We start from the raw sequence: 19064 nt of genomic DNA, 5'->3' as shown, positions 1-19064 counted from the left end.
TGATTTGCCGTTCGTCTCGATCAGTTTTGAGTTTCAAATTCCTTGATATCAAAGTTGGAGTTCGTCACTGTTGAGTTTCTATTCGAAATTCTATAATACGGGCTTTCTTAAATATTATTATCAACGAAAACGATTCTTCGAAGGTCCATCTCTTACCTCTACTCTTTTTATCTTGAAATTGATTAATGTCGTAATTTTGTGAGGTGATTTTGAATACTTTGAGCAAATGCTAATTGTTGTTGTGGATGACTCGTGTGCTTAAATGTTTGAATCTTCGTTGGGTGTATGTGTTTGATGTTGGTTTTGAATTTTGAAAAGTGATTTAATAATCAAAAAATTTGCTAACCATTGGTTGAGAATGAATTTGGGGCAGAATGGCGAAATTGATAAAAGGGTAGTTTTAGATTAATGTTGGTTTGTTGTTGTTTTGTTTAATTCGGAATAAATATCAAGTTTATGAACTCGATAGTATCATGATAGGTCGAATTGGATTGGCAAAGAGTAGGTTCGGATAGGCAAAATTGAGGAATGGTGTTTTGTTGAATGTTTGAATGTGTGTGTTGACTATTTTCTAGTTTATCGTATTTGATTCAAGTGTATTCATTTGGCTGGGGAATGCCCCGAAGTTTCATGTATTTATTCACCGGGGAATGCCCCGATGTATTATGTTTTCTAAGGAGGTTTGTGATCAAGGCCTGAGGCATCGGGTAAAGTATGTGAGCGTAGTTTAGGATTAGTGTAGGTTAGAATAGGATTTATATTTTTGCATTTTTCTATTTTGAACTGTATAATTAGACTGGACACTATATTTTGGATTGTTTTGTTTTGTTTTGTTTGATTGATTGATTATTTTGATGTATTTTTGTGTGGTTACATTCTTCGTGCCAAAATAGCCGATACACTCCACAAAGGAACCGTGGTCGAACCACGGGACCGAGGAGTGGCTAACACCTTTCCCTTGGTCAGCAGAATTCCTTAATCGGAAACTCTATTCGCAAATCAGTTTAAAGAGTCAAAGCCGTTTTGAAAAAAGGATATTCAAGGGTGACTTGGCACATTCGATTTATGTCAAGTGGTGAATCTGAGTGTAAATGTAAAATGTCCTTTTTCAAAACAAATCTTCATTTTGTCACTTAATAGTAAAAATCCTTTCAAACTTAAAAAAAAAAAAATGGTTAAAAAAATGGGTGTGACAGCTCTGGTGACTTTGCTGGGGATTTTTCAGAATTCGAGCTTATTTTTGGAGTTGTATCGGCTTAGTTTGACATTATGGGTATATAAACATTGTTTGTGTTATCGTTTTTGTTTATTTTATCATTGTTGAATGCCTACGTGTTACGTGTTTACAGTCTTTCTTTATGTGTTACCGCTTTATATCTGGCATCATTTGCATAACCTGAGTCAATTCTTTCTACAACAAGTTCCGGAGTGCACGTCGTGCATACGAACTCTATTGAGTCACCCTTAATTTAGGAGGGGGAGCCGTTAGACGTATAAAGTGGGTGGAAAGCTTTCGCATCCACTATCGACCATACGCTCCACCGAACAGCCTTGTTAGTGGACCCTAGTGTAGGTTAATCTTTATGTCATGCTTATCTACATCTTATTGAGGCCTAGCGGGACCCACTTAGTCCTTTATAGGAGACTCACTTCTAAAGTATCCCCATGTGCTAATTGTTGCATCTTTGAGGGTAACGGGGTCATTTGATGGATTGATTTAGGGAAACCATGTGCTAGAATTAAAGGAGTGTGTGTTTAGGCAAAAAAAAAATAAAAAAAAAAAGAAAAAGAAAAAGAGTCAAAAAGGGGTTTCGTAGCTTTTTAGTGTTCTTTATGACTTTTGTTTTTCACAATTCAAAAAGATTTTTTACCTTTTGCACTCATTTTGTCAAAAATAAAAACGTCAAACAAATTTTTCTTTGCTTCTTTTATAAGCATCCATAATTTGAAAATTTAAAACATAAAAATTTAGGAGCTTTTTATAAAAGGAAAATTCTAAAAAGATGGTAGAATTTTGTATATTTCATGTAATGAAAATACCAAAAAGATTTTTCTTTCATAGTTTTTGGTGTCATTTTTATGTGAAGTGTCAAATTAAAAAAACCTAAAAAAGATTTTATCGGTATTTTTCATCATCTGTCTTTGGTCGTGTCTCCTAAGTCAAGGTTTAGTTTATGTAATCCTTAATTGCCCTATCGGGATGAACTACGCACCCTTGATTCTCCTCTCTCAAGAGTGAGATACGTAAGCAGCCTATTGTGGGTTCGGGAATCTTCTGTAAAAAATTCAAAAAGATTTTCTTCACTCTTTATTTAGAGTATGTGTTCAGATACATCCTTTTAAGAAAACTACAAAAAGATCTTTCTTTAATAGTTTCATTTTCATTTTCGTATAAATTCAAAATTGAAAATTCAAAAAGATTTTTCTTTGGTAATAACATGTTTCATTCTGTATAGAAATCTGAAAATTAAAAAAAGATTTTCTTCACTCTTCATTTAGAATAGATGTCATATATATTTTTTAAAAGAAAACTACAAAAAAGATGTCCTTTAATAGGTTGAAGTTTCATTTTCATATGAAATTCAAAATCGAAAACCTAAAAAAGATTTCCTTTGGTAATCATAGGTTTCATTTTGTATAGGATTTTAAAACTGAAAAATTCCAAAAATAATTTCGTCAATTCTTTTGACAATTTGTTATTTTCTTTTCTTTTTAAGGTTTAAAGAAAAAGAAAAGAAAGTAAAAAGAGTTTAATTGGTCATTTTGGCAAGATTTCACAAACTACGCACCTGATTCTCCTCTTTCGGGAGTGAGATACGTAGGCGCCCTTCTTGGGTTTAGTGATCTTTCCAAAAGAAAAGCAGAAAAAGAGTTTTGAAAAAGTGTTGCACTCTAACACGTTTGTTATCTCTTGTTCAGTTAGTTTAAGTTGGTTGGTTTATGGCATTGTAGTTGGTTTTCCACATCACACCAAATCTAAGGAAGGGTTAGTTGTATCCAACAAGGATATATAGAGTAACATCATGGATCAAACAAAGAGTCAGAAAAATAAGAGTTTAAAGCAAGAGATTAGGAGACTAAGACAACAAATGACAGAAATGCACCGAGCTTGGGCCAGTGGGTTGCCTCCTCCTCCTCCATTTCCCGTAATTGATCCTACAAATACCTTGAGTTTTTTACCAAAATTGCAAAGTCAGTTTCCTACTATTGTTGATGCACTGCAATATGACTCAGAATTCATTCCAAGCCAAAAGCATCCCAATACTTCCACCACTCTTTCTCTAGCTCATCAGCATAAGCCTATTACTTTCACAACACCATAGTCGTCTTTGATTTTGTTTCTCAATCCTTTGCTGAGATTTCCATATTGGCTAGTCGCCCAACAGTTGTGCCTCCCCAAGCTGTTAGTGGACTCTTGTTCAATACTCTTGGTGATCATTGTTATACTCCTAAGCTTACTTTTAAGTTAACTAGAGCACTAAAATTTCTTAACAAGAAGCCTAGTATGCCAGAAGAGCCAGAGAAAATGGTTGGAAAAATAAAGAGTGCAGAAAATACTACGAAAAGTTTCCAAGGACTTGTGGGTAAAAAAGGTGTTACATGCAAAGACTGGGGCATGTCTTCAAGTGTTAACCTTCCTCCAATCCTTGAGATGTCAAAATTTAAGGAGCAAGATGGACATGAGGAATTCGTGAAATATTTGAGACAATATTGCAATCAATTAAAAGAAACTGAAGGGAAGAAGAATAAGGAAGATGCAGTTGCTATTGTAGTTGGAAAACGGGCACATTCAAGAAGACCACGTCGTCGTTATCCTCAGTCTTAAGCCCAAGTTCATTCCCAAGCTCTTTGTAATCCCTCCCAAAATCCATTATACTCTATTTCCCCACCTTCATATATAGAATATTGCGCACAGTCATATGTTTAACTCCCTTCTTACTCACAATGGCGCGCACCAACTACTCAGAGTAATCCTCCAACTCCACAAACATACCAAAGCATTTCTAGGCTCGATTTTCGATCAAGGCCAAACAATAAAATGAGGCAGAAGTTGAGAGATAGCTTCACACCAATTAGAGAGTCGTATGTTAGTTTATTTCAGAGATTGGTACAGTGGGGCATGATCACTTCTTTCCTCGGGCACACTATTAATCCCCGTTCAAGAAATTTTGATCCTAATGTATGATGTGCGTATCATTCTGATGCTCGGGGTCATAGTATTGAAGATTTTCGAGATTTGAAAAGAGAAATTGAAAAGATGATTCAAGATAAATTAGTTATGGTGCAGAACATTGACAGTAAGGAAAGCTCTAGTCATACTGATATGCAAACCGGTAACTAAGATGTCAAGTTTAGCAATTGGGAAGTCACTTGTCTCCCTTCTAGGATGGATGTTTGGTAGTTTATTTTGTTTTCTTTTCTGTTATCTAAATTATTTTAGGGTTGTAGTTCGGGATCTATCTTGTTTTGTCCCTTTGTCGTTTATGTTCAAATCCTTCTATCTTTTATTTTAACTAAATAGAGTGTCTCTTTTCCCTTTGTGTTTTAAATATGTGTTGTTTGTTTGTTTGCTTTACACAATATATTTTATGTTGATTCTAGTGATATGACATGCCTGTGGAATTTCTTTCAGATCTTAAAGTCCAGTTTTAAGAATGAACTTTCAATCAAAAGGCTAAAGTTAAGAAAAAAAACATCTGAGAAAATAGGTAGAGTACTAAGACAGTTAGTGACAAGTTGAAGCCTTTTATGAAAATTAAGGCAATTAATTTGAGAATCACAAGAATAATTTGGTCATTAATTGAAAGACATGTCCTAATTAGGTCAGATAGTGGACGTCTGATCCATATATCAAGAGAAACAAGAAGAATATCAGCTCCACGAAAGCATGGATAATTCGATGTGAAAGAAGTACAACAAAGGGGGAGTTGTATGTTTGACAAGTGTGGAAAAAGTGGCACACATGCTCAGTTAAAGTTAGTGTTGTTAAAGTGTCACAGATGATCTTTATTTTTCACTTCATATTGCATGATGTGTACTTGCATTTTCAAGAATTGATATGAGGAAGACATTTCATTCTGCTATCCAAATATTGTGTCATTCTTTATTTACACCATTTAAGCTTTAGTTCTAATTTCTTTCATACCCCTCTTTTGGAATCAAGGTAGAGTCAAAGAAGCTTAAAAGAAAAGTGTCGAGCAAAATAATAAAGTTAGAAAAAAATCAAAAAAAAAGAAAGGAAAAAGAAAAAAATATGTTCAAAAAGAAGAGTGTCAAGAAAAATAGAGTCAGAAAAAAATCCCAAAGAGAAAAGAGTCAATAAAAGAAAAAAAATGAAATCAGAATCAAGCAAAAGTGCGAGCTGTCAGAACTACGCGTGACCTGATTCTCCTCTCTCGGGGGTGAGATACTTAGGCTGTCATACTCTGGGATCGGTCCAATCAAATAAACAATTTAGAATTAGCCAGTCAAAAAAATTGAGGCATGAGTTAATCTTCGTTGTTTGAGTCGACTCCAAAAGTTGTAAGTCCCACCCCATTTCAGGTGTCATTTGAGCCTCCTGCCATCCTTTCTTTCTAACCTTATTCAAAAGTAAAGTTACAACCAATGAAAGGCCTTTAGATCAATCTTTGAGGATGTTAAGGTTAAACATGCAATGGATATGATGATGCATTTGGGAACTACTTGTCTTCCTCAGCATAAGTAAATAAGAGAGAAAAAAATGAGAGTGTCTTATTGGTGAAAACCCTTTCGGGCATCGTAAAATGATGAAAAGTTGAGAGAAATAAAAATAAGAGAGTCTTATTGGTGAAAACCCCCACGGGCATCATAAGGCGATAGTGAGCTGAGAGAAAAAAAACGACAGAGTCTCGTTACTGAAAACCCTCACGGACATTATAAGGCAATGGTGAGTTAAGAGAAATAAAATGAAAGAGGCTTGTTGACAAAAACCCTTCAAGGCAGCATTTGCCGAATGAAGTAACTCGATTTCAGGGCCATTAACTCAATAACAATTGGTGAATGTTTGGATGGAAAGATCAGACAACTTAATTCAAAATGCATGGTATAATCATTAGAGTTGACTGTCATTTTTAGATAAATTTTTTATTTCTTTGTTTCAAATAGGGACATTCATTGTCTTTCCTTTCTTCTCTTTATTTTTATTTTATTTTCTTGAGTTAGTTATCCAAATAAAAAAATCATTGTCATTTTTCTCTTGTCTTTGAGTCAAGTCCATGTCAAAACAAGTGAGAAAAGATTTCAAAACTGGCTACAAACTTCTTCAATTGCACAAAGTAAAATAGAAAGGCCAACGCATGAAAAAGACATGATTGTGAGTCGAAATAAGGCATGCAGAAAGTTTCATCAACAAACAAATCTAGGAACTCATGAAAATACCAAGGTTCAAAGAATTTATTTGAGGAGCATGGCAAATCAGAAATACTGTGTTTGTTTCAGATTCACTCTTAATAATTTGAATTTGGGTCAATGATAAGCAAGTCAATGACATATACTAATGGTTGGAATCAAGGTTAAATGTGGCAGGGGCAAGCGCGATTACAGCAAAAGCTAAAACCACAAACCAACCACTATGTTTTTAAACTCACAAGTTTTTTTTTCTTTGTATGAAACAGGAATACATCAAGGATTTCTAAGCCTAAACATCAACAACCGTAATTTGTTACTTCTATAAATACAAAAGGTAATGTTGCTGCACAGGTTTGGTGATCAAAATCATGGTAAAACTCATAATCCAATATCTCTAGTAGACACACTTCCTTGACCAGGAGAAGTATTTCCTTGGGTAATTCAAGTGACATTTGTAAGGAGACGCACTTCCTTGTTTGAGTGATTCAAACAATATTTGTAAAGAGACACACTTCCTTGTTTGGGTAATTCAAGTGACATTTATAAGGAGACACACTTTCTTGTTTGGACAATTCAAGCGACATTTGTAAGGAGATGCACTTTCTTGTTTGGGTAATTCAAGTATCATTGGTAAGGAGATGCACTTCCTTGTTTGGTAATTCAAGCAGCACTTCTTAGGATACATATTTCCTTGGGTAATTTAAGTGGCATTTGTAAGGAGACACACTTCTTTGTTTGGTAATTTAAGCGGCACTTGTGAGGAGATGCTTTTCCTTGGGTAATTTAAGAGATATTTGTAAAGAGAGACATTTTCTTGTTCGGCTAATTCAAGCGGCATAGGTAAGGAGAAGCATTTTCTTGTCTAGATAATTTAAGCAATATTTGTAAGGAAACACACTTCTTTGTTTGAATAATTCAAGCAACATTTGTAAGGAGGCGTATTTCCTTATTTGGGTAATTCAAGCGACATTTGTAAGGAGACATATTTCCTTGTTTGGATAATTCAAGCGGCATTGGTAAGGAAATACACTTCCTTGTCTGGTAATTCAAAAGGCATTTATAAGGAGACACACTTCCTTATTTGGGTATTTCAAGTGGCATTGGTAAGGAGATGTACTTCCTTGTTTGGTAATTCAAGTGGCATTTGTAAGGAGACATACTTTCTTGTTTGGGTAATTCAAGCGACATTGGTAAGGAGACGCACTCCCTTGTTTGGTAATTCAAGTGACATTTGTAAGGAGATGCACTTTCTTGATTAGGTAATTCAAGCGACACTTGAAAGGAGACACATTTCCTTGTTTGGTAATTCGAGCGACATTTATAATAAGACGCACTTTTTTGTTTGGGTAATTCAAGCGGCATTGGTAAGGAAACGCACTTCCTTGTTTGGTAATTCAAACGGCATTTGTAAGGGGACGCACTTTCTTACTTGAGTAATTCAAGCGGCATTGGTAAGGAGACACACTTTCTTATTTGGTAATTCGAGTGGCATTTGTAAGGAGACTCAATTTCTTGTTTAGGTAATTCAAGTGGCATTGGTAAGGAGACGCACTTTCTTGTTTGGTAATTGAAGCGGCATTTGTAAGGAGATGCACTTTCTTGTTTGGGTAATTCAAGCAATATTTGTAAGGAGATACACTTCTTTGTTTGGATAATTCAAACGGCATTTGTAAGGAGACGCACTTCCTTGTTTGGGTAGTTCAAGCGACATTTGTAAGGAGACGCACTTCCTTGTTTGGGTAATTCAAGTGGTATTTGTAAGGAGATACATTTCCTAGTTTGGATAATTTAAGCAACATTTGTAAGAAGACACACTTCCTTGTTTGGGTAATTCAAATGACATTTGTAAGGAAACGCATTTCCTTGTCTGGATAATTTAGGCAGCATTTGTAAAGAGACGCACTTCCTTGTTTGGATAATTTAAGCGATATTTGTCGGGAAACGCACTTCCTTGTTTTGGTAATTCAAGCGGTATTTGTAAAAAGTCGCACTTCCTTATTTGGGATAATTTTCTTTTTAGTTTTGATGTGATTTCAGGAGCCCGCTTGAAGAACAGAGCGAATGAATGGAAAGTTAAGCAATAAGGTGAAGAAGTCGAAATTCAAGCAACAAAGTGAAGGAGTTGAAAGTCAAGCAACAAGGTGAAGAAGTTGAAAAACAAGCAACAAGGTGAAGATGTTAAAAGTCAAGCAACAAGGTCAAGAAATTGAAAGTCAACAGATTAAAAAATAGCAATTCAGGAGCCCGTCTGGAGAACAGGATGAAGAAATTGAAAGCCAAGCAAGAAGTAAAAGAAATTGCAAGTCAAGAGCCCGCCTGGAGAACAGGGTGATGAAATTGCAAGTCGGTAGCCCGCCTAGAGAACAGGGTGATGAAACTCAAGTCAAGAGTCCAAATAAAGCTGCAGAGATAGGATTTTGTAATCTCAGTTATCTTTTTAACTTGTAATTTTATTTCTGATATAATAACAGAATCGCGAACCAGAACCTCGACAGCGTCTCACTCGACTCTCTAACTCGGTATAGTCCCTCTCCTTCCAACCCTTTGAGATACTCGTGACTTGATTCCGTCACAACTTGGGTAGGGAGGATGTCCTAAGTGATGACCTGATTGCCCTTCTTCCTTATGTTTCTTTTCTTGAATAATGATTGGGTTAAAATTTGATCTCGTTGTTTACTTTTTTGTCTAAAAACACTTTGTGTTTACACCCAACAAGAGATATGATGTAGACACGTAATTTTATTCCTCCCAAAGTTCAATTTTATTTATTTTTAGCTCACCTTACCACGTACCTCACCCATTCTACAACCCCCCTTTTTGCACTTCAACAGAATGGCCAAAAAAAAGAATAAAGAATACACACAATATACAAAAGAGGGGCCCACAGAGAATATACATACACACTCACAGACACTTGATTTATGGTCTTCTTCCACAATACACCAGATATCGCACCCATTCATATACAGAAAGAAAAAAATCCACAGGGACAAGTTTTTCCTTTCTTCTTTACGAGAATACACGCATAATATCATGGAGAAGGAAATCCCTTTTTCTTTTCATCATCATACACACATACAGAGAGAGAGAGTAACAGAGGGAAAGAGCAGCGAAGAGAGAGGGAGAGGATCGAGAGGATAAAGGAATTTTGAGAGATTTGGCGAAGAGACGGAGAAATCGGCGCAATCCCACTGGAATCAGCACCAAAATCTGATCGAAAAATACCAGGGGTCGCCGAAACTGGTCATTTCAGTCATTTTTTTAGGCACCACAGGTTTAAAACCACTATAGCTTTGAAAAATTCTTTACTTTTTCTTAGTGTTCTTCGACTGATTAGCTGGAAAAACATCAAGACGTCAAAGACTTGCCAGAATATGACCTACTTCTGTTGATTTTGGCCACTGTTAGCTCACCGGAGTTCAAGTCGTGCGGGTGTTCAGTTTTCTCTTGGATTTTTGTAGATTCGGGTTCGTCTATCTTAGTGATTCATTATTAAAATCGGGCTTTGGGTTCATCGTTTGTCGTTCCTGGTTCGGGATTTGGATTTCCATTCATCTCGATCAGTTTTGGGTTTCAAATTCCTTGTTATTGAAGTTGGAGTTCGTCACTGTGGAGGTTATATTTGGAATTCTATAGTCCGGGCTTTCTTAAACATTATTATCAACAAAATCGATTCTTCGAAGGTCCATCTCTTAACTCTACTCTTTTTATCTCGAAATTGATTGGGGTGGTTTTGAATACTTTGAGCAAATGTTAATTGTTGTTGTGGATGACTCGTGCTTAAAGGTTTGAATCTTTGTTGGGTATATGTGTTTGATGTTGATTTCGAATTTTGAAAAGTGATTTAATAATCGAAAAATTTGTGAACCATTGGTTGAGAATGAATTTGGGGCGAAATGGCGAAATTGATAAAAGGGTAATTTTAGATTAATGTTGGTTTGTTGTTATTTTGTTTAATTTGGAATAAATATCAAGTTTGTGAACTTGATAGTATCATGATAGGTCGTATTGGATAGGCAAAGAGTAGGTTCGGGTAGACAAAATTAAGAAATGGTGTTTTGTTGAATGTTTGAATGGGTGTGTGTTGAGTGTTTTCTGGTTTATCATATTTGATTCAAGTGTATTTATTTGGCTGGGGAATGCCCCGAAGTTTCATGTATTTATTCATCGGGAAATGCCCTGATGTATTATGTCTTCGAAAGAGGTTCGTGATCAAGGCATGAGACATTGGGTAAAACATTTGAGCGTAGTTTAGAATTAGTATAGATTGGAATAGGATTTAATTTTTGCATTTTTCTATTTTGATAATTGGATTGAACACTATATTTTGAATTGTTTTGTTTTGTTTTGTTTGATTGATTGTTTTGATGTGTTTTCGTGTGGTTTATACATTCGTCGTGTCAAAATAGTCGATACGCTCCACAAAGCGACCGTGGTCGAACCACGAGATCGAGGGGTGCCTAACACCTTCCCCTCGGCCAACAGAATTTCTTAACTGCAATCTCTGTTCGCAAACCAGTTTAAAGAGTTAAATTCGTTTTTAAAAAAGGATATCCAAGGGTGACTTGGCACACCCGATTTATGCCAAGAGCCGACTCTGAATTTAAATGTAAAAAGTCCTTTTTCGAAACAAATCTTCATTTTGTCACTTAATAATAAAAACACTTTCAAACTTTTAAAAAAAAAAAAAAAAACTTTTTGGTTAAAAAAAATGGGCGTGACACTTCGATATGTTTCAACTTTTGTGAATTTATTTTCTTTTAATTAGTCTTTCTTTTTTTTCTAAAAAAAAAAAAAGAATGACCATTTCGAAATTTGGGAACAAGATAATTTGAATTTTTCATTTTATCTTGATGAAAAGCTTTTGCAGTCACACATATATTATGACATTTAAAATTACAAATTTCAAATTTGTATATTATTTTTTGTAATTCCTTATCCAATCAAATAGATTCACACAAATTAAAATGAATGGAATATTTTATGTCAAACTTGGAAAAGGTTGTGTGATCGGTAGATGATCATATATAAGACTGAAACTTCAAATTTAAAGAATAGTATGTGTTAACATCTCAATGATAATAACTAAGTAACAAACATAAAATGGTATGTTGGCCTAGACTGAATTTTCATATTTAAAGAACAGTATGTGTTATTATCTCAATGATAATAACTAAGTAACAACATAAAATGGTATGTTGGCCTAGACTGAAACTTCAAATTTAAAGGAATAGTCTGTGTTAATAACTCAAAGATATTAACTAAGTGACAACATAGAATGGTATGTTGGCCTATACGATGCGCATTTTTCTTCTTTATCTTTTTCCACATAGTTTTTTGTTGTGAGGGAAAAGACATATATATTAATGTACTCATCTTTTATTTTTAAGGGTGTGTTTAGTACATAGAAAAACATTTTTCATAAAATATTTTCTTGAAAGAACAAGTTGATTTCTTACTTAGTTTTTAGTGTTTGGCCGGTAAGTAAGCAAAAAAAAATATTATCTCAAGAACATGTATACGTAATCTAGTAAAAAATTATAGAAATAGGAGGGATTAGCGGGGGCCTCGAGGTTGCGGGAGGTAGGATGGTTAAAGCTGGGTAAATTACATAAATGATCCCATAGTTGGTGACTTTACTTTTTTTCCCCTCATAAGAAAAGTTTTATAAAATTCTATAAAACTAGTGTTCCTTCTTTTTTATATGTGACATTTCACATATTTTGTCCATCTATACCTCAAATCACTTTAAACAATTCTCCATGCTTATTTATCTTTCAACTTCTACTTTTTTTTCTCTTTTTTATTTTACTTTAATTTTTCTTTTTTCTTTTTTCTTTTTTCTTTTTGTTTTCTCAACCTTTACATTTTTTTCGTTTTCTTCTCTCAACTTCTATTTTTTTTTTCTTTTTTTTTTCTTTGATTTTTATTTTCTCTTTTCTCTTTTTTTTTTTTTTACTTTTTTTTAAAAGATTTTTCTCAACCTTTATTTGTTGTTTTGTCCTTTTTTTCTCAACCTTTTTTTCTTTTAGTTTTTTTCACTTTTCTCCTCTCACTACTATTTTTTTTCCTTTGATTTTTTTTTAAAATATTTTTTTCATTCTTTTCTTTTTCCTCGATTTATTTCTTTTTTCTTTTCAAGTCCTTCCAAAGAATAAGTTACACTCCATGGAAAAAATTTGACACTACCACATTGTGTCTTGATTAATGAGATGTTCTATAAATCTTGCCGTAGAGGCAAGACTTAGTCCAAAGACTTTCAAACAATAAGTTATGTCTCAAGGGCAAAAGTTGACACTACCACATTTTGTTTTAATTTATGAGATGTTCTATAACTATTGTCTTCGAAGTAAGACTTAGCCCAAGAACTTTCAAATAACAACTTACTCCCCATTGGTAAGAGTTGATACTATCACATTATATTTTTATTTATGAGATACTCTATTACTCTTGCCTTAGATACAAACTTTAGGTCAAGGACCATTAAACAGTGAGTTATGTCCCATGGGAAAGAGTTAGGACTATCATATTGTGCATTGATTCATGAGATGTTATATAATTCTTGCCTTAGAGGCAGGACTTAGATCAAGGGATTACAAAAAACAAGTTATGCCTCATGGGCAAGAACTAACACCACCACATTGTATTTTGATTTTTGAGATGCTTTATAACTCTTGCCTTAGAGGCAAGACTTTAGCCCAAGGACTTCTAAATAATAAGTTATGCTTCATGAGCAAGAGTTGACACTATCACATTGTGTCTTGATTTATGAGATGTTTTATAAACTGAGAACTTTCAAACAACAAATTATTTCCCATGAGCAAGAGTTGACACTACCACATGGTGTCTTGATTTATGAGATGTTCTATGACTCTTGACTTAGAGACAAAACTTAGTTCAAAGACTTTTAAACAATAAGGGTAAGAGTTGATACTAACACATTGTTATTAATTTATGAGATGTTTTATAAATCAGGGACTTTCAAACAACAAGTTATGTCCCATGAGTAAGAGTTGACACTACTACATTATGCCTTGATTCATGAGATATTCTTTAATTCTTGCCTTAGAGCAAGACTTAACCCAAGAACTTTCAAACAACAAGTTACGCTCCATGGGCAAGAGTTAATACTACTACATTGTGTCTTTATTTATGAGATGTTCTGTAACTCTAGACTCTAAGACAAGAGTTAGCGCAAGGACTTTCAAACAAAAAGTTACACCATGGGCAAGAGTTGACACTATCATATTTTGTCTTGATTTGTGAGATGTTCTATAAATCATGCCTTAGAGGCAAGATTTAGCTCAAGGACTTTCAAATAAGAAGTTACACCCCATGGGCAAGACTTGACACTATCATAATGCATCTTGATTTATAAGATGTTCTATAACTCTTGCCTTAGAGGTACGACTTAGATCAGGGGCTTTCAAACAACAAGTTACACCCAATGGACAAGAATTGACACCACTACATTGTGTTTTGATTTCCAAAATGCTCTATAACCTTTGCCTTAGAGGCAAGATTTTGCCAAAGGACTATTAAATAATAGTTACACCGTATGGGCAAGAGTAGACACTACCACACTATGTATTAATTTTTGAGATGTTTTATAAATCAAGGACTTTCAAATAACATGTTACAGCCCATGAGCAAGAGTTGACACTGCCACATTGTGCCTTGATTTGGGAGATGTCATTTAATTCTTGCCTTACATGCAAGACTTATCCCAAGGATTTCTAAACAATAAGTTACGTCCCATGGACAAGAGTTAACATTACTACATTGTGTCTTGATTTATAATATGTTCTATAATTTTTGCCTCTAAGGCAAGAGTTAGCCCAAGGACTTTCAAACAACAAGTTACACCATGGACAAGAGTTGACATTATCACATTTTGTCTTGATTTCTGAGATATTTTATAAATCATGTCTTAGAGGCAAAACTTAATTAGCTCAAGGACTTTCAAACAATAAATTACAGCCATGGGCAAGACTTAACACTACCATATTGCGCCTTGATTTATGAGATATTCTATAAATCTTGTCTTAGAGGCAATACTTATCCCAAAGGACTTCCAAATAATAAGTCACGCCCTTAAATTTACTTCGATATCAAAGACAGAAGATCCTCTTTGCGGGTAATCCAACTTTCTCTTTATTAGCAAAATATAACAGAAGTTGAAAAAAAAAAGAAAAAAGAGAATGAAGAAATGAAAGAGAAAAATATAAAAATTGAGAAAAGAGGAAAAAAAGATGAAGGTTAAGAAAAAAAAAAAGAAAAAGGAGAAGAATAGAAAAAGATAAAGATTGAGAAAAAACGAGGAGAAAAAAATAAAAATAAAATTTGAAAAAAATGAGAAAATAAAAGTTGAGACAAATGATTTAAAAAAAAAAGAGAGAAATGAAAAATAATAATGTTTGAGAAAAAAAAGGAAAAGACGAAAAAAGAAAAAATAAAAGAAAAATAAAGATTTACAAATGAATTAAAATAAGAAAAAAATCAAGGAGAAATAAAAAAGAAAAAGAAAAAACAAGAAACAAAAATAGAAGTTGAGAGACAAATAAATATGCAAAGTGTAAAAAAAATTGAGGTGTAGATAGACAAAAATATATTTGTTCTATACATAAAATGAAAAAAAAGATTAATCTCTAAAGACTTTTCGAAAATAAAAATACAAAGCCACCTATTATGAAAGTTATTCCATATAATTTTTCGGTAAAATGGTTCGTTGGACCCTTGTACTATGTCGGTTTTGTAAGTTGGACACTTCTACTTACATGTTTGTCATCTGGACCCTGAACACACTAAAAAACAACATTTTAAACACATTTACACTCTCCCACGTCAGCTGCCACATAAGCTGCCATGTGTGCCACGTCACCTGCCACACCATTTTCAAGTATTTCATGAAATTCCAAGTCATTTTTAAAATGCTCCATGAAAAATTAAATATTAAAATTAATTTAATTAAATAAAAAAATATAAATTGTAGAAAAATTTAAATAATCATGTTTTTATTTTGCCCACAAATTAAATATTAAATTCATTCCAAATAATTAAAATTCTTCTCCAACTAATTTAAATTTTTAACTATAAATTCATATATACAAACATAAATGAATTTTCAATTTTTAAATTTGAATATCTTTAACAAGCATAATTAAATAATTTTTTTTTATAAATTGTAGAAATTCAAATACATAAACACAATAAATTTTTAATTTAAATTAATTTAAATTTTTAACTATAAATTCTAATACACAAACACAATAAATTTAATTAAACATCAAATTTATTTCAAATAATTAAAATTTCTCTCTAATTAATTTAAAGTCTTAATTATAAATTCACATACACAAACATAATGAATTTTTAATTTTTATTTAAATATCTTTAACAATTTTTAAAATTTACAAAATTAATCCTAAATAAAATTAAAAAAATTAAATTGAGAACAACAACAACAACAATATCTGCCACAGCAATGAACAACCAACAACAATATCAATGGTGATGGTGATCAACAACAACAACAATATCAAGACAGCAAAGAGACTTGACAAAAAAAAAAAGCAAAACAACAACAACAACAACAATATCTGCCACAACAGTGAACAACCAACAACAATATCAATGGTGATGGTGATGAACAATAACAACAATATCAACACAGCAAAAGATTTGATCAAAAAAAGGCAAAAAAAAAAATCAAAGCAAAGACCCTTTTTAGGGATGGTTATGCCAGCCATGGCTGTGAGGGTGGGGGGACGAAGAGAGACGAAGAGAGCTGTAGGGGTGGGAGACGTTAATGGTGATGCCATGGAAGTCATGGCTAGACGGGGAACGGGGGGACGGGGGTGAAGGGTGGGGTGGGGGCGGCTGGACGAAGGAAGGGGACTGGATAGGGATAAAGGGGTGGGGTGGGAGTGGCTGGACGAGGCAGTGGGGTTGAGGGGTGGGGTGGGGGCTGGACGGAGGGGGGTCGGGAAGGAGGATTTTTTATTTTTATTTTTAAAATTTATTATTTTTAAATTTTAAAAAATATTTTTTAATTAAAAATGATGGGAAAAAGGCTATTTTTTATTTTTTTAAATTATTTTAATATAAAATTGGTCAAAAATTGACCCTCACTCGTATCCCAGGCGAGTGTAATCACTCTTCTTGTCCTAGTCAGTATTTTAATGCCACATAGGCAAAGTCAATGGTCAAAGGGTTTGAAATGTTGCTTTTTAGTGAGTTTAGGGGTCCAGATGACAAATATATAAGTAGAAATGTCCAAAAACCGACCTAATACAGGATCCACTGAGTCATTTTACCTAATTTTTTGGTCAAAGTTAGAAGAAGGGTTTGAGATATTGAAGCATTGGATGGATGAGAGAATACAATAAATATAGAATATCATTATGGTGCTTGCTCAGCTTACTTTCATTAAAAAATTCATTTCCTCAACTTAAAAAAGAAAAACTTATTTTCTTAGAAAAAATGTGTTCCAAATCTTTTATAATCATGAGAAAATAAGAAATCCTCCATACAAAACATACCTAAAGTGGAAAATCCTGTTAGAAGGGTGTGTTTGGTATGATGGAAAATATTTTCCTATTTTATCTTGTTTGGTTGTAACAAAATGTTGGGAAAATATTTTCCACAACAACTCATTTTTCTCAATTTGAAGGAAAATGACTTCCCTCATGGACCAAGGGAAGTCATTTTCCGGAAAATGACAAATGTGACTTATGCCCCGACCCCCACCCCTCTTTCCACCCCAACAACACTCATATTCACATGACTCAAAAAAATCACATTTCTAAAAAATTTACATTACTCAAAAATATTTTTCACTGTGTTTTGCTTTAATTTTTCACTGCTTCAAATAAAAAATAGTGAAACTCAAATTTTTCCCATTTCCAATATTCATTGAATGCATTGTTATTTTCATATGCATAGAGGAAGACTTATCAATGTTACTTTTGCTAATTGTATATTTCATGTTATCATCGATTTTCACGAGGTTGAATAAGTTTATCGTTCCGTTATATTTCTATTGATTGTAGTATTTTGAGATTATCCTGACAAAATGTTGAAAAGTGTCCCCTATATTTGCTAATTAATAGTTGCTTAAATTTAGTGATTGCCATATTTTAGTATTCGATATTAACATTTTTTCTTATGTTTAAATTAGTTCTTACAAATTGTTGAGTTGCTAGAGGTACTAATATACTAGTTAACAGTTAGTAGTATTTTCTAAAAAATATTTTTTCACTCACCAATCAAACACTAGAAAATATTTTTCTAAAAAATATTTTCTACTCACCAACCAAGTACCATAAAATATTTTTCAGAAAATATTTTCTACTCACCAATCAAACATGAGAAAATAAATAGAAAATCAACTTATTTTCCAAGAAATTATTTTCCAAGAAAACATTTTCCATCGTACCAAACACACCCGAAGTTATTCTGCGTTGCTTTCTTTTGACAAATCTATATCCCTCCTGTTTTAGTAATTTATATTTTGTTCAATCTAATTGAATCGTATCCCTCTAAAATGGAGAGATTTAGTTTTGTAGCTTTTCACAAACTTGTTTTTAATTTTATATCTTCTTTTTCAATGCATGTAAAGTGTTAGACGCAATCAACAATTGATTATAATTTATACTTCCTCCGTTTAAAAACTAAAGACCTACTTTCCTTTTTAGTCCATTTAAAAAAAAATAATCTCTTTCCCTTTTTGGCAATAATTTAATTTCAACTTTTCAAATAACATGTTTAGGACCACAACTTTAACTTATGGCCACAAGATTCAAAAGTCTTTTTTATTTTCTTAAACTTTGTATCAAGTCAAAATAGGTCATTCTTTTTTAAACGGAGGGAGTAGTAATTTCCATATTACTTTTCTTAAAAATAAAAAATATTTTTACCACTCCCTAGGTGCTTCTACACGTTTTGCTCCCGTAGTAACTCGAACTTACAAAATTCAACTGAAAATAAGATATATTTACTATTGGCAAAATGCTCTTCTGGACCATTGTACTATGTCGATTTTGTAAGTTGGACACTTCTACTTACATGTTTGTTATCTGGACCCCTGAACCCACTAAAAAACATAATTTTAAATTCTTTTTTGCTGAGTGTCACACACTCTCCCCACGTCAACTGTCATGTCTGCCATATCTGCCACGTCATCTGCCACGTCATTTAAAAAAATAAAAAAAATAAAAAAATGTATTATATTAAATTCCAAGTCATTTTTAAAATGCTAAATAACAAATTAAATATTAAATTAATTAAATTAAATAAGAAAAATTTATAATTGTAGAAAAAATTGAATAATTATGTTTTTATTTTTGCTCACAAATTAAACATCAAATCTATTCCAAATAATTAAAATTCTTCTCCAACTTATTTAAATTTTTAACTATAAATTCATATATACAAACATAATAAATTTTCTATTTTAAATTTGAATATATTAACAAATTCACAAAAATTTTAATTTTTTTCAAGCGAAATTCATTAAATTTTTTCAATATTCACTATCACTCACTTTCAATTCAAATTTAAATTTTAATCCCCCAAAAATAAAAAGATTTCAAATTTAAATTTAAATTCAAAAAAAAAATGAAAAGAATTGAATTGAGGAAAAATTAAAATAAAAAAAATAAAAAGCGAAGGCGGGGGTGGGGGGGGGGGGGGGG

This window comes from Capsicum annuum, chromosome 7 (genome assembly GCF_002878395.1).
Source record: "Capsicum annuum cultivar UCD-10X-F1 chromosome 7, UCD10Xv1.1, whole genome shotgun sequence".
NCBI classification, from domain to species: domain Eukaryota; kingdom Viridiplantae; phylum Streptophyta; class Magnoliopsida; order Solanales; family Solanaceae; genus Capsicum; species Capsicum annuum.
This window is presented reverse-complemented; position numbering follows the sequence as displayed.